Raw genomic sequence first — 15,501 nt, forward strand, 5'->3', positions numbered from 1 at the left:
GGTAGATCAAGGACTTTTAAAGAAAGGTATTCTTCCTAATATAATGAATGTATTAAAAGTCAATTGGATAGCTAAACGAAAATATATGTATGTTTTTCCATTCCAATAACTATGCTTAAAATTCAAAGGCTTAATAGAAAGCAGAGCAATGTTTGTTACAAGCTGCGCTGAGTTGTTGGTCTGGAAATTAAAGCAGAGCATAGAACCATAAGAAGGGCAATAAGAATCCCACAATTCCATGATGATCTTGATTTAGCAAGAAAGAGTGTTCTGATGCTGTAGTGGGAAGGGGCCAAGGCACAATGTATAATGGGTACCATTTTTGTCCTACATCTAGAATTAAAGGCAGGATAGGGGAAATGGCATGAATGTTTGTAATCAAAAGTGTCACCATTAACTTCTTTCTTCTTTTCACCTTCATGATAGATTGGAAGGAGCAACATACTTAATTAAGATCAGAAGGCTTGAGTGTGAATCCTGGCTCATCTGCTTACTATTTGATGTCAAGTGAGTTGTAACTAGTCCTTTCTGAGTCTCAGTTTCTCTATATGTAAAGCTGAGTTAATGATATTTGTACAACTCTGTATCATTTGTACATATCTGTTGTTATGAGATAATGATGATGCATGGGAATAACTTTAGAGCCAGTCTGTGAGCAGGAGGTTTTCAAAAGAAGAAATCTACACTGTTAGCAGTCAAATGGAAATGTGCTCCTACATACAAATAATTAGAGAAATGCAAATTAAAGCAAATCTGAGATTCTACCTCATATCCATCAGAACAACAGAATTGACCCCTCCCCCCAAAAAAGTAAAAGCCCTCTATGATTATCAGCTGCTATTATTTATTTCTCTGGGCAGGTTGGTAACAGAGTAGATAGAACATTGGACCTGGAGTCAAGAAGACTAATTTTCCTGAGTTCAAATCTGGCCTAAGACACGTATTTCCTGTGTGATCCTGTGCAAGTCATTTAACCCTATTTTCCTTAGTTTCCTCATTTGTAAAATGAGCTGGAGAAAGAAATAAAAAACCACTCTACTTTCTTTGCAAAGAAACCCCCAAACCCACAAAGAGTCGGACATGACAAAAATGAGAATGGACAACAATACAACGTTATTTCTCCATTAAAACACTTTCAATGCATCATCATCATCATCATCATCATCATCATCATCATCATCATCAATTACTTGGATTTATATAGCTTTTTAATACATGTTTAGTGTACTTTATTCCACTGCCTCAGGATTCTTTAAGGCTATGCCAGTTGGAAGTCAAGCACTGACAGGACCTACCAAAGCTAGAAAGACTTCTGGTAGGGCTTGAGTGTTGTGATCATTACTTAGCTTAGCTAAGTGCAAAAAACCAAAAACAAAAAACTCATTAAGAGAATTGTGGCCACCCAAATGATAACTTGTTTTCCGACATTTCTGCAAATGGTCTTTTAAAACATTTGGATTTTTTTTCAATTAACAACCAATTTATGTTCTTTCTCTTTCCCCTCCCCATTCCTCTTGGGAAACAAAAACAAAAACAAATGTTCTCATTCATTCCCATAAGTTTATTGCTGCTTTGTCTGGAGATAGGTTATATTGTCTCATCATGAATCCTCTGGAAATACTGGTTGAACATTGAATTCATCAAAGTTAAGTCTTTCAAAGTTGTTTTATCTTTAAAATGCTGTTGTCACTGCATCAATTATTCTCCAAGTTCTGCTAACTTCATTCAGATCTTACATATTTCTCTGAAATTGTCCCTTTCCTTGTTTCTTGACACAATAGTACTCCATTATATCTAAATACTATTTTTATTCAGCCATTCCCCTTAGCTGCTCAGCATCCCTTTAGTTTCCAGTTCTTTGTTATTACAAAAAGAGCTATTATTAATATTTTTGTATATATGAATCTTTTCCCTCTTTCTTTGATCTCTTTGGAATATAAGGCGAGTAGTTCTATCACTAGATCAAAGGGTAAACTCAATCAAGTAACGTTGGTAGATCAGTTTTAAGTTGCTCCCAGAATGTCTGGACCAAAGTAAAGCTCTAGCAACAATACATTCATATGCCTATTTTTTTTCATAATTCCTCCAACATTTGTCAAATTTCCATTTTGGGGGGTCAACTTTGCCAATCTGATGGGTGTAAGTAAAGTAAAATATCGGTGTTGCATTGATTTATGTTTCTCTATAATCATTCTTATTTTGGAGTATTTTTTTTCATGAAACTTAATAGTTGGATTTTTTATTTTGGAAACCATTTATTTATATCTTTTGACCATTTGTCAATTGGGGTTAACATTTGCTTTCTAAAGCATACAGGGCTATGCTCCCTGCTGACAGAGGAGTGTTTTACTCTTCAATTAGGAAATGGACAAAGGGATTTTGTTGATGACAATAGCAAAAATCTGGATTTGGTGGGAAAGAGGAAAATTTGGGAGTAGTAAACTTTGGAGCTACAGAGGTGGGGCTACATTAGCACACAGACTACCATTCTTGGCTCTATAATTAAAGGCTGATTTTAAAAGCTATGAAATTGCATCGGCAGAAGGACAAATGTGGCTACTGCTTACCTTTCACCAACTGTAGTGAGTTCAATCCTTCCACAAATGGGACTATGCTTCTACAGTAGTGAGTTGAGAAAAACACTGAAGTTGGAGTCAGAACTGGGCTTGGGTCCTTGTGACCTTGGAATAGTCACTTCTACCCCTCTGTCCCTTGGTTTTCTCACTTGTAAAAAAGAAGAATTTGGACTTCATGATCTGTGAAATCTCTTCCAGTACAGACCTATGAGCCCATAAAATAGGGGAGAATATTAAACATATTATCTATTGTAGAGGAAATCAACCAATTGTACTTAAAAGTATTTATTAAGTGTTTACTATATACCAGACATGGTGTATCTAGAAGGATGTCTATAGGATATCTAGAAGGATAAAAATAAAAATGGTCTTTCAGAATCTCATAGATTTAAAGCTTGAAGGAGATTCCAATGTTTTCTGGTCCAAACTCCTCATTATAGAGATAATTGAATTGAGGTCAGAGAAACCTCACAGGTAGCAAGTGAGAAAGATGAGATTTGAACCCTCTCTCAAGGAGCTTATGTTCTTCTGAAGAGAATTCATAAACTTTAAAGGTCATAAGCAATTCTTTCTATTTTCAATTATGCTATTTTCCCTAAAAGAAAGTTTAAGAGGAACTAACAAGTTTCTAACAGACTTGCTTCTAGATTTAGTCCTATTCCGATGACAATATCTTAACAGTAACTGATGACAGTATCTTAACAGTAAATATTAAGGATTTTTAAAAAATGAATTTTATTGATGCTCATTCTTTTTATATCACATTCATTTCCAGGAATACCTTCCCCCACTCAATTAACCCTCTCTCCAAACAAAGAAAAAGAAAAGAAAAACAATCAAGTTAATTCAACAAGACTCCATCAGATCTAAAAATATATGAAACTGTGGGTCCCCTGCATTTTACCAAAAGCTGGGAATATCGTTTCTTCTTCAGGGCTGTCTTACCTTTACATTTATTCAATGATTGGGTTTCTTTGAATATTTTTTTCATACATATTTGCCATCATTGTGTATAGGGTCCTTCTTGGTTCTGTTTATTTCACTCTGCATCAGTTCATGCAAACTCTTCTTGGGTTTTCTTGAATTTCTCATATTTATTATTTCCAGCGGTGCTATGACAGATTCAGGGATTGGGAGTGGAAGGGTCCTTGAGGCATGTAGTTCAACCCCCTCCTTTTAAGAAGATGATGAGCTGAGAGGCTAAAATTTGCCTAAGGTTATACATGTTCATTGTGTTCATCTGTCACGGTTTGTTCACCTATTCTCCAATCACTAAATACTAAAAATGATCTATCAGCTATCCTAACAGCCTTTATCGTTCTAAAATCTGTTTCTTAAAAGAACTTTTGACCTTTAAAATTTGGTTCATGTTAAAAACAGAAGATTCCGAGAGGAATAATTCTTAAGTAGAAATGGGGAGATGAAAACAAACAGCAGCAATGGCGGGCCTGCAGCCAGGAGGCCGTGGGGTTGGAGTCAGAACCGGAGCAGAGTGACAAGCTCGGACCCTACCCAGACCAACAAGTGGAGCCTGAGGCAGTGGGAACCACTCTGAGGAGGCAGAGGAGCAAGGCTTGAGGGCCCTAAGCTGAGGCAGGCTCAGAGCCCTATAGCCAGTCATGAGAGAGGCCCTGGGCACCCAGCAGCTGAGCACAACCTGAGGTCGGAGAATGCGAGCCCCAAGCCCCACAGAGTTGTGTAGCAATAGATACTGATCTCAGTTCCCGGAACAGGTAGGAGGACTTGGACAAGTTCATCAAATTCTCTGCCCTGAAGACAGTCCCGGGGTCTAGGTATGTCTGGGCTCGCTCCTCATCTTCCCCAGTGGGAAATGATTGGTTTAACTGGGCCATCAAGGATATCCCAAAAGTCACACATGAAACCAAGAAAGCCCTGGCAAGGCAGCTGCCTGCATGGGGAGGTCCATGGATGTGGAAATCTCACTCAAGACTTCAGAGAGGGATTTCATGGAACTAGAAATGTGGTGTCTTGAAATGAATGAAAAGTGCAACAAAGAAATTAAAGTTTCCTACACTGTGCACAGTAGCTGTCATTACTGCTAAAGTCTCTGCCTGCTATCACTAGAGTGACAGCAGTTTATCGACTCTCCAGGAAACAGGGCTGTGACTAGGTCATACTCCACAGGACATACTTTGGAGAAGTCCAGTTAAACAGCTCAGACTGCCCAAATAGGCCCAGTGAGCACCTCAGTGGGTACCATCTCACTATCTTGTGCCTACAGAATTAACCTGGCCTTCAGGTCTAGCAGGCAGTTTGAGAGAACTCCACCTATCTTGGGGATTGAGACTGGTCATTTTGTGGACCCTCCTTACCCCAGCTCCTGGCCCAGGTACCCCTGTAACTACAGGACGGCTGGTGAGGATGCCGAGCTAGCATGCCAATCTGTGCAGGACTCTCAGGAAGTGTGCACCATCCCTTTCTCCACCTTCCCTCTACCCCAGTTAATGGCTCCAGGAAAGGAAGGTGGGGTGCCTCCTGCTCCCAGCAACCTGCCCACAGCACTCAGGCTGACCAGGACATCTGATAATGTGCACTACTAGCAACGAAGACACTGAAATTGTATCCAATAGAGCAAAGGTGGGGGCACCCCCCATGATGTCTTGGAGGTCATCTTGATTTGCAAAGTGGGAGCGCTTGTCAACAACTCAGTGGATCAGGTATCAGTGACCAATTTAGACATCCCCGTTGCTATATTTGCTTCCAAGAACGATCCCATGGTACATCCTTCTGACTCCTCGGACACTGACTTTCCTCTCCTAGGCAGCTTACACTCTGATGGGTCCAGTGGCCACACACAATGACTGTCATGGTTGACATTAAGCCAGCCTTCTCAAAAGGCAACATTCTGCCCATGGACTTAGGGATCTTCTATGGAGAGTTTCAGAATCCCCCTAAACTGAGCAGCCTTTCCATCAACATCATGGCCGAAGAACTGGGCTCACTCCCAGAAAAACTGATTGTGCATGAGAAGAACGTCAAAGAATTTGATGATTTTGTAGAGAGCCTCCAGTAGAGCTGGCATCCTCCCCACAGCCCAGCAGCATCAGTACTATCTTTCTTGGCCACCCCTGAGGTCAGAGACCATCCCCCCATCCTCTCTTTTCTCTCTCTCTCTTCTATTATTGATTCAGTTTCAATCCAGGCCAGGAGCTGGAAGACAAGAGGGAAGAGGCTCCCTTTCTTAGCTTCTGACTTCTCCCCAATCAAATCCAGGGCAATGAAGAGGGCCCAACCCCTGCTGCATTGGAGTTCTGGGCTGTAACCTGCCTGAAAAATCAGGAATAAGGCCAGCTGGTGAAAGAAAGGGCTTCCCCACCTCCCACAAGTGTCTGTTCTTTTAAGGGTTTTTCCATCCCCACTCTAGAGCAGAGCTGTTGCTCTAAGCCAACTGCTACAACCATTGTCTTCTCTGATACTCAAGAAAATAAATCTCTCTATCACTACTCACCTGTCAGATTGGCTAAGATGACAGGAACAAATAATGATGAATGTTGGAGAGGATGTGAGAAAACTGGGACACTGATGCATTGTTGGTGGAGTTGTGAAAGAATCTAGCCATTCTGGAGAGCAATTTGGAACTATGCCCAAAAAGTTATCAAACTGTGCATACCCTTTGATCCAGCATTGCTGCTACTGGGCTTATATCCCAAGGAAATACTAAAGAGGGGAAAGGGACCCGTATGTGCCAAAATGTTTGTGGAAGCCCTTTTTGTAGTGGCCAGAAACTGGAAGTTGAATGGATGTCCATCAATTGGAGAATGGTTGGGTAAATTGTGGTATATGAAGGTTATGGAATATTATTGCTCTGTAAGAAATGACCAGCAGGAGGAATACAGAGAGGCCTGGAGAGACTTACATCAACTGATGCTGAGTGAAATGAGCAGAACCAGATCATTATACACTTCAACAATGATACTGTATGAGGATGTATTCTGATGGAAGTGGATATCTTCAACATAGAGAAGAGCTAATCCAATTCCAATTGATCAATGATGGACAGAATCAGCTACACCCAGAGAAGAAACACTGGGAAATGAATGTAAACTGTTAGAATTTTTTGTTTTTCTCCCCACGTTATTTTTACCTTCTGAATCCAATTCTTCCTTTGCAACAACAACAACAAAAAATGCGGTTCTGCACATATATATTGTACCTAGGATATACTATAATATATTTAATATGTATGGGAATGCCTGCCATCTAGGGGAGGGGGTGGAGGGAAGGAGGGGAAAATTCGGAACAGAAGGGAGTACAAGGGATAATGTTGTAAAGAATTACCTATGCATATGTACTGTTAAAAAATGTTATAATTGTAAAATTAATTTAAAAAAATAAAAAGAAAAGAAAAGAAATCTCTCTCTCTCTCCAGACCCATTACTCGATTGACTGTACCATTTAGCTGCTCCAGAAGTTAGGAGACCAGGGATCTAGTCCTACTTTTTTTTTTTTAACTAGTGATGCTATCTTGATTAAATCTCAATCTCTGAACTCCAGTTTCTTTATCTCTAAAATGAAGATAATGATAATCACTTTACAGGCTCAAGTAAGAATAATAATGTGAAAGTACTTTGTAAGTGGTGGAAGATTTGGTAAGACTGTAATTATTTCCTCCTTCACATTTTTGTTCATATTCATTCCCCCACCTGGAATATTCTTTCCTTTTCCCTTGCCTATTCAAATCATATGCTCTATGAAGTCTTGGTTGAAAACTCCCATGAACCTAGATCTCCCCCTTTCTTGATTTCCCAGAAAACTTCCTCTATACTGAAAAATGTGGCACATAATTAATGTAATCAGTGTTGCATCTTCTCAAATACTTTTCTGTATCATACTCTAGTTGCTCCTTGTGTTTGCATCTTGTTTCAACAACTAAACTATAAACTCCTTGAGGACAAGATCCTTTATGAAACTTTTGGGATTACTTCTCTCTCCTCCCCACCCCTAGCTTCTAATGTGGGAACACTCAAGAAATACTTCTTGAATTTAAAAAAAATGCTTACTTTCTGAGTTTCTCAACTAAAACATGGAGACCTCTCTACACATAAAATTCCCTTTCCCAACTATTCCAGTTCAATGACCATAGAACTACACGATTCATTTTGAAGTACCAGATTTTTAAGAACTTCAATCATCCCTGTCAATAGAACTGATGAAGAAAACAAGGTCCCTCTCTGAATAGAGTAGATAGATTTAAGATGCTGAATAAGATATAAATCTTTGGATATAATATGGGGATTTACTTAGCTTCGCTTTGCATATTTGTTACAGTTTTTCCAATTTGGGAAGTGGGTGGGAGGGAAATGAGAATAGAAATAGGGTCACACACAAAAGAATAGAATGCCATTAAAGCATACTTTTTAAAAAACATAGAAATGAACAGAAGGCTAGAAAGAATAATAAACAAGCAGGACAGCTTTGAAAGTTACTTTTAAAATTTATTATATATTTTAAAAGAAAAGCTATATAACAGAGATTTGTGGTGTCATATAATCCTTTTTTATTCTGCTCAACTGCTTATTTGGAAATGTACATTTTGTTTATTGTTGTTTAAGTCCAAAACTTAAACAATTAAAATTTTAAAAAAATTCCTGGTCATTACTGCACAGGAATCCTACAATCCTAAGGAAAATGTATTCAGGAAGGATTGGGGAAAGAGGGGATACCCAAGAATTAATTTCTTTTTTTTTTAAATAAGCAACACATTTAATTTCCACATCACCCTCCTTTACAAATATATTTGTTCCCTCACTCTTTTCCCTAAAGAACTTTTTCTTATAATAAAGAATAAAGGAAATATACCCTCTGAAAAAGGAGTTTCAAACATACTCGTTCTGAAAATATGTATAATTGTTATCTTGTATCTCTGTAAAAAAGGTAGATAAAATGTTTTCTCTCTTTTCTGGGACCAATATTCAGTTTCTTCCTTCCTTCTTTCCTTTCTCTCTCTCTCTCTGTCTCTCTCTGTCTCTCTCTGTCTCTCTCTGTCTCTCTCTGTCTCTCTGTCTCTCTGTCTCTCTCTCTGTCTCTCTCTGTCTGTCTCTCTCTCTCTCTGTCTCTCTGTCTCTCTCTCTCTGTCTCTCTCTGTCTCTCTCTCTCTCTCTCTCTTTCTCTCTCTTTCTTCCTTCCTCCCTTCCTTCCTCTCTCCCTCCCTCCCTCCCTCTCTCTCTCTCTCTCTCTCTCTCTCTCTCTCTCTCTCTCTCTCTCTTTCTTTCTTTCTTTCTTTCTTTCTTTCTTTCTTTCTGATAGTATTCTTTCCATTTACATTTTTGTAAGTACTGTGTTTTCCAGGTTCTGCTTACTTCATTTTGCATTGATTCATATAAATCTTCTCATGCTTCTCTGTAGTCTTCATATTCATTTTTTCTTATAGCACAGTAATATTTTATTACATTTACATACCATACTTTGTTTAGCTGTTCCCTAATCATGAGCATCTACTTTGTTTCTAGTTCTTTGCTAACATACACACACAAATTCTGCTATATATTTTTAATGCATTGGGATCTTTCTACTTTTTGTTTTCTTGACATATGTTGTTAGTAGTAGTATCATTGGGCCAAAGAGTATGTACATTTTAGAAAATCAACAATGGATATACACAACATGCATGTGTTCACATGACATAAAGTTGTGGTAAAATGTCTCCTGGCCCTTTCAGGATTTTTCTCTTGGTACTCTTCTCAAAGTGGGCATCCTTGACATATGAACCTAAGCCTTTCTGGTCCTCAGGGAAGAATAACTTTAAATAATAATCCAATAAGGCCTTATTTCTCAAACAAAAAATAATAAGAGGCATGTTCCAATTGATAAATGACCAAAAGATATGAACTATGCCCCTATAGAATCATGCATATTCTTTGACCTAACAATACCACTATTAGGTATAAGAAATTTTTTTAAAAGGAAAAGAACCTATGTGTTCAAAATATTTATAGCAGCTCTCTTCTCAGGGCAAAAAATTAGAAACTGAAGAGATGCCCATCAATTTAAGAATGGCTGAATAAATTATGATACATGATTAAAATGAAATATTATTGTTCAATGGGAAATGATGAACAAGATGCTCTCAGAAAAACCTGGGAAATCCTTCATGAATTCAAGCAAAGTGAAATGTACTGTATACGAAGTAATAACAATGTTCTGGGATGATCATCTGTGAATAATTTTGCTATTTAATTATCCATGACTACTCTGAAAAATTTTTGATGAAAAATCCAGTCCATACCCAGAAAAAGAAGTGATTGTGTCTGAATACAGATTGAAGTATTCTTTCTTTCTCTCTCTTTTTAAAACTTTTTTTCTTGAGAGTTTTTTTTTGGGGGGTGGGAACTATATTTTCTTTTACAATGTGAATTTTAGGGAAATGTTTTTTTTTTATCACTTCACATGTACTTTCTTAATGGGACTGGAAGTAGGGATAAGGTAGAAAATTTGGAACTCAAAGTTCAAAAAATGTAAAAATTGTTTAAAATGTAACTGAGGACTTGTGATGGCAAATGTTATCCACATCTGAGAAAAATGGTGAACTCTGAATATAGATCAAAGCATACTTTTTTCCATTTTTAAAAACAAATTTTGGCATTTTTTCTTTTTGGTCTGTTTTTTCTTTCACAACATGACTAATCTGGAAACATGTTTTACATGAATGCACAAAAATGTCAAATTGCTTACTGTTTTAATGATGAGGGAGGAAGAAAATTTAGATCTCAAAATTGTTTTTAAAATGAAGGTTAAAAATTGTCTTTATGAATTCAAGCCATTCTCCAACTAATAGTCATATGAAAAAATGCTCTAAATCACTATTGATCAGAGAAATGCAAATTAAGACAACTCTGAGGTACTACTACACACCTCTCAGATTGGCTAAAATGATAGGAAAAGATAATGACAAGTATTGGAAAGTATGTGGGAAAACTGGGGCACTAATACATTGTTGGTGGAGTTGTGAACTGATTCAACCATTCTGGAGAGCAGTTTGGAACTATGACCAAAGGACTACAAAACTGTGCTTAACACTTTGATCCAGCAGTGTTACTACTGTGCCTGTATCCCAAAGAGATTATAAAAAGGAAAAAGGACCCCATATGTATAAAAATGTTTGCGGCAGCCCTTTTAGTAGTAGCAAGAAACTGGAAACTAAGTGGATGCCCATCATTTGGAGAATGGCTGAATAAGTTGTGGTATATGAATGTTATGAAATATTATTGTTCTGTAAGAAACAATCAGCAAGATGATTTCAGAGAGGCTTGGAGAGAGTTACATGAAGTGATGCTAAGTAAAATAAGCAGAACCAGAAAAATATTGTACATGGCAACAGCAAGATTATATGATGATCAATTCTGATGGATGTGGCTCTTTTCAACAATGAAATGATGCAACCTAGTTTCAATGGTCTTATGATGGAGAGAGCCATCTGCACCTAGAGGATTGTGGGGACTGAATGTAGATCATAACATAGTATTTTCACTCTTTTTGTTGTGCTTGCATTTTATTTTCTTTCTCATTTTTTCCTTTTTGATCTGATTTTTTTTTGTGCAGCATGATAATTGTGGAAATATGTGTAGAAGAATTGTACATGTTTAACCTTTATTGGATTACTTGCCATCTAGGGGAGGGGGTGAGGGAAGGGAGGGAAAAAATTTGGAGTACAAGATTTTGCAAGGGTGAATGTTGTATATGTTTTGAAAATAAAAGACTTAATAAAGAATAAAAATTTTAAAATATCTTTACATATAATTAGGAAAAAAACATATAATTTTTAAAAAAATGATCATACTTCCAAAACCAGAAATATTCAATTGTATGTTGAACTTTGACTCATGCCAGGATTTCATGACTCAGTCACAGCTAATACAGAAAACCTATGTTACTCTTCTCCCCTCGTCTCCCTCCTCTTCTCCAGCCCCTACCTCATGATATCTTGAATAGAGAGGGAAACCAGATCTGTGACTTCACTGATACAGGCAATTCTCTGAGAACGAAAATACTTCTACTAATGCAGTCAGCATTTTCTCTATAACATATAAACTTAGAAAGTCACCAAGACTGAAAGGTTAAGTGAATTGCCCAAGGCCAACAGCCAGAATGTGTCAGAGGCTGAAGTTGAATCTAGGTAGCCCTGGCTCCAAGAATAGTTCTCTGAGCACTACTTCACACTGCTTCTCAAAATGAGTAGTCTTCCAAATGGAATTCTGGCATGAGAAGGTCCAACACTAGATATAAAGGGCCAACAGTCTGAGGATCCTTCCTAATATAAAGGGTTTGGGTACAATTTGGAAGGATTTTCACAAAATATCTCTAGTGCTTCCATCCCATGGACAGAGAATTTCAGGCTTTGGCTTTCCTCAACTGCTCCATTTGTCCATCCCTAAGGGCACTCAGCTCCCCTGTAAACACAAATGTAAGTGATTTCTACAACAGTGATAGACTCTGACCATGTTCCTATCTGAACCTTCACAAATCAAGAAAACTCTTTCCCCCTTCTTGTTCCCTTTCCTTTCCATCTTAAAGTACAATGCTCAAAGCTCACAGAAATACTCTTGAATGAGGTTCCAGACGTGTGGAGAATCAGGACTGCACTATCATTTTGGTTATCTCCAATTGGTATTCACTCCTTCCCTCCATCATCTTTGTCACTCTCTTACAGGCTGCTTCTTCCCCTGCTGGCTCCCTCTATGTCCATTCACAGCTCAACATCATTTCTGTCTTGTCTGTATGTGGCTCCATAATGGTTTTTCTCATTTCCTGCCATCTCCCTTAAGACCTGTGCACAGATCAATTTTATTTCTCTCCAGTTCAGTTGTTGCTTGTCTTTATTTCCTACTTTTCTGCTTTAGTCTGCCTTAGCTAGTCTGGTCTTCATCTTCCACTTGGTCTACTTTATAGTGAAGCTATTTGAGATGCTTCCCTTTTTCTCTCTCTGACTAGTGTGGACCAGAAGCCAATGGATGAGATCTGGGGGAAGATTCACTGTAGAAGTAATGAGGGTATCTTTGAATCTCACTTTTGCAGACATTATCTTATTTGATCTTTACAACAACCTCAAGAAGTACAGTGCAAGTAATTATCATTCTTATTTCATACATAAGAAGATTGGTTCTTTGAGAAGTGAAGTGACTTACCTACATTTACCCACTTAGTAAATGGCTGGGCTAAGGACTCAAATTCACTTCTTCAGGCTTTCGGTCCAATGACTTTTTTGCTCTTTTTGGAATATCAAGAACTCAGCAAGGGACTTGAAGAAAGACTGGACTGTAATATCATGACAACTCAGAGAAGCCTAGGGACTGAATCTCTTTCTTTCTGAATGTCTTTCTGGGACAACACTAGTGGCACAACTAACTTGTTTATTTGAGAAAGGAAGGGCAAAGGAGAAACATAGTGACATATAGTCAATGTCCTCCCAAATTTAGGATTTGATGGGAAGGACTATGCCTACAATCCCTCAGCAGGTCAATTCCCAGCACAGTTTGTTTTACAACATAAGTGCCTGGCAAATGTCTGCTGAATTAAATTGCCATTCGTTGAATAGATCTTGTCAGCATGGGACTCCTAATGGAATTTGAATTAAAACACCTTCATGGGAACTTTTTCAAATAATATTTCCTAATTTAAGGAAAATATGTTATCTTGTTAGAGTCAAACAAGATGCCAAATACATGGTAATATTTTTCAGTGATATGGAAACTCCCTTCTATTACAGCTAAGTCTTGATAAATGTGAATAATGAATCCCACAAAGTGGCTGCCTGAATTTGAATCCCCACTATGCAAAATTATAATTCAAATATAGTCAGTGGTTCCAGGACAAAAGGAAATAAGAGCCCCTGAGAAGGGTTCATTATAGGTACTAATCAGGATCTATTTGTAATTCCAAAACCATTTATTTATTTCATTCTATCATCCAAGAGAGTACAATCTCTGTTGAAAGTAGGGATAGTGTCCCGGCCCCCAGACTCAGTCATTCGTGGGGAATCGAGGAGGATCCAGCCTGGAAGAGAATGGGCGAGAAAGAAGAGGGAGACCAAGCAGATCTTGTCAAGGTCTCATTTATTGTTGGAAACAGCTCTAGTTATATAGGGTAGAGCTAGGTGCAATATGTGAGGACAAAGTTGGGAGGAGAAAAGGGGGCAGGGGAGAGTAAAGGTATGTGCTACCTGCAAGAAAGGGTATGGGGGGGGGGGACTGCAGGAAGGAGCAGACATTCCAGGAGGAGGAGGGGAAAGAGCATCCTGTGGTTACAATTCTTATCTGAGTCTCTAGGGTCGTTAAGCCCTGAGACATCTCTGTGGTTAATACAATACCATGGCTATGTGTTTACAAGTGTGGGGGTCGTTCCGCTTCTCTAGCCATCCTGGTCGCCATCTATTGCTAACTGCAAAGTTTATGGTCTGGTAATATTTCATGGCTATAGTTCCCGTCACTGACAGGATAGTTTTCTTTTTCTTTGTTATTTCTAGTGCTCAAAACAGTTACTTCCTTATAACTAGTAAGCACTTAATAAAATTTAGGGCTAAACTCTAACAGCCGCATAGATTTAGAATTAAAAAGACCTTAGAGTTGTACCCCTCATTTTACAGATGAAAACACTAAAGCGAAAAAGGTTGTGAATCCACAGAGTCATGGAACTAGTGAGTATCAGAAACAAGATTTGAATCCACTTTTTCCTAATTCCAAATCCAGGGTGTAATCCACTATACTATATTCATGGAGCTTAATATTTAGTAGGGACAAAGGGGTTAAATTGGCCGAAGTCCTGTAGGGAGGGTGTGGGGAGGGAGAAGGTAGATCCAGTCAAAGCTTAGACCCATGGATAGAAACACTGATTACATAGCTAGTAGTTTAAGGAAAGTTCTGAAAATGGTTCTCCCCAACCCCCACTTCTGTTCAACCTTATTTATTAGGGAATATGGAAATTCCACATTTCCCAGAAATTGCCGATTTGACAATGACAAGTTAGCCTAACAAAGGGAGGGTAACCAAGCAACAGGGAAAAAAAAGGGAAACAATAACTAAGAAGACTGAGCTATTGCTCAGAAATAAAGGGAAGTTGGATATTAGAGGGAAGAAGGCTGACCACAGTATGTCCTTGAATAATCTTCAGACTCAGTGCACACATGGAGAGAAGGGAGTTGTCCCTATATTGTGATAGAGGTCTGTGGACAAGGCCTGGGAGTTGAGACAGATATGGTTTTGCCCATGGAAATTACACTAAAAAGCATGTATTATCATCCTGTTTGACACAGAACCCTAAGGACCACAAGGCAATTTCAAGTATCTAAAATATATGTGTTGTCCTTCTTGAAAGCAGAGAGTAGCCTGCTTTTCTATTTCTATCTTTAACACTTTGCACCTAGAAGATAGGAACAACATTAATATTGGATTAGATTATGCTTAATTTTAATATTAATAATGTATGTCAGCATCTTTTCTGAAACAGAGTCTTGGAGAAATGTCTAAAGCTCTGAGAGATTAAATAACTTCCCCACAGCCACAGCAAGTAGGTGTCTTTCTAGCTGGCATTTTATCTCGCAATACCACACTTCTTCTATGTTAGTAAGTGCTACTAGATAGTGCTTAACAAATGCTTTCCCCCTCATTCATTCAGTCCTATTGCTAGCCAGTTGTATTTTATTCCTTTATAATAAGGGAATATGATACATGTTACAATATACATCTGTCAAAAGGGACTGACAGACCATGGGACCAAGGTCACCTTTATTGTTTGGTGACCCTGACAGACAATCAGGCTTGGATGATGTATACAAAGCTTTGTTGGTCAATCAGCTCCACTCCAGACCCAATTAGGCATTGGGCTCTCCTTTTCTGACTAACACAAAATAAAAATAAATCTTTGAAGCAACAATAAAGCTTATTAATTCCTTTCCATCCCTTTCTTTTCACTG

At 38.2% G+C, this 15,501-nt stretch overlaps 1 long non-coding RNA gene and 1 pseudogene across 1 annotated transcript in view; both read left to right on the plus strand.

The window, feature by feature from the left end:
- LOC141554603 (uncharacterized) overlaps positions 1-1,179 on the plus strand; it is a 28,301-nt gene extending 27,122 nt beyond the window's left edge. Inside the window, exon 3 of the long non-coding RNA XR_012485900.1 lies at positions 427-1,179. This is a non-coding gene — a long non-coding RNA (uncharacterized LOC141554603). The remainder of the gene's footprint in view (positions 1-426) is intronic.
- Positions 1,180-3,167: 1,988 nt separating this feature from the next.
- On the plus strand, positions 3,168-6,157 carry LOC141554606 (autophagy-related protein 13 pseudogene; annotated as a pseudogene).
- Positions 6,158-15,501: the final 9,344 nt, after the last annotated feature.

This window comes from Sminthopsis crassicaudata, chromosome 1 (assembly GCF_048593235.1).
Source record: "Sminthopsis crassicaudata isolate SCR6 chromosome 1, ASM4859323v1, whole genome shotgun sequence".
Lineage (NCBI taxonomy): Eukaryota > Metazoa > Chordata > Mammalia > Dasyuromorphia > Dasyuridae > Sminthopsis > Sminthopsis crassicaudata.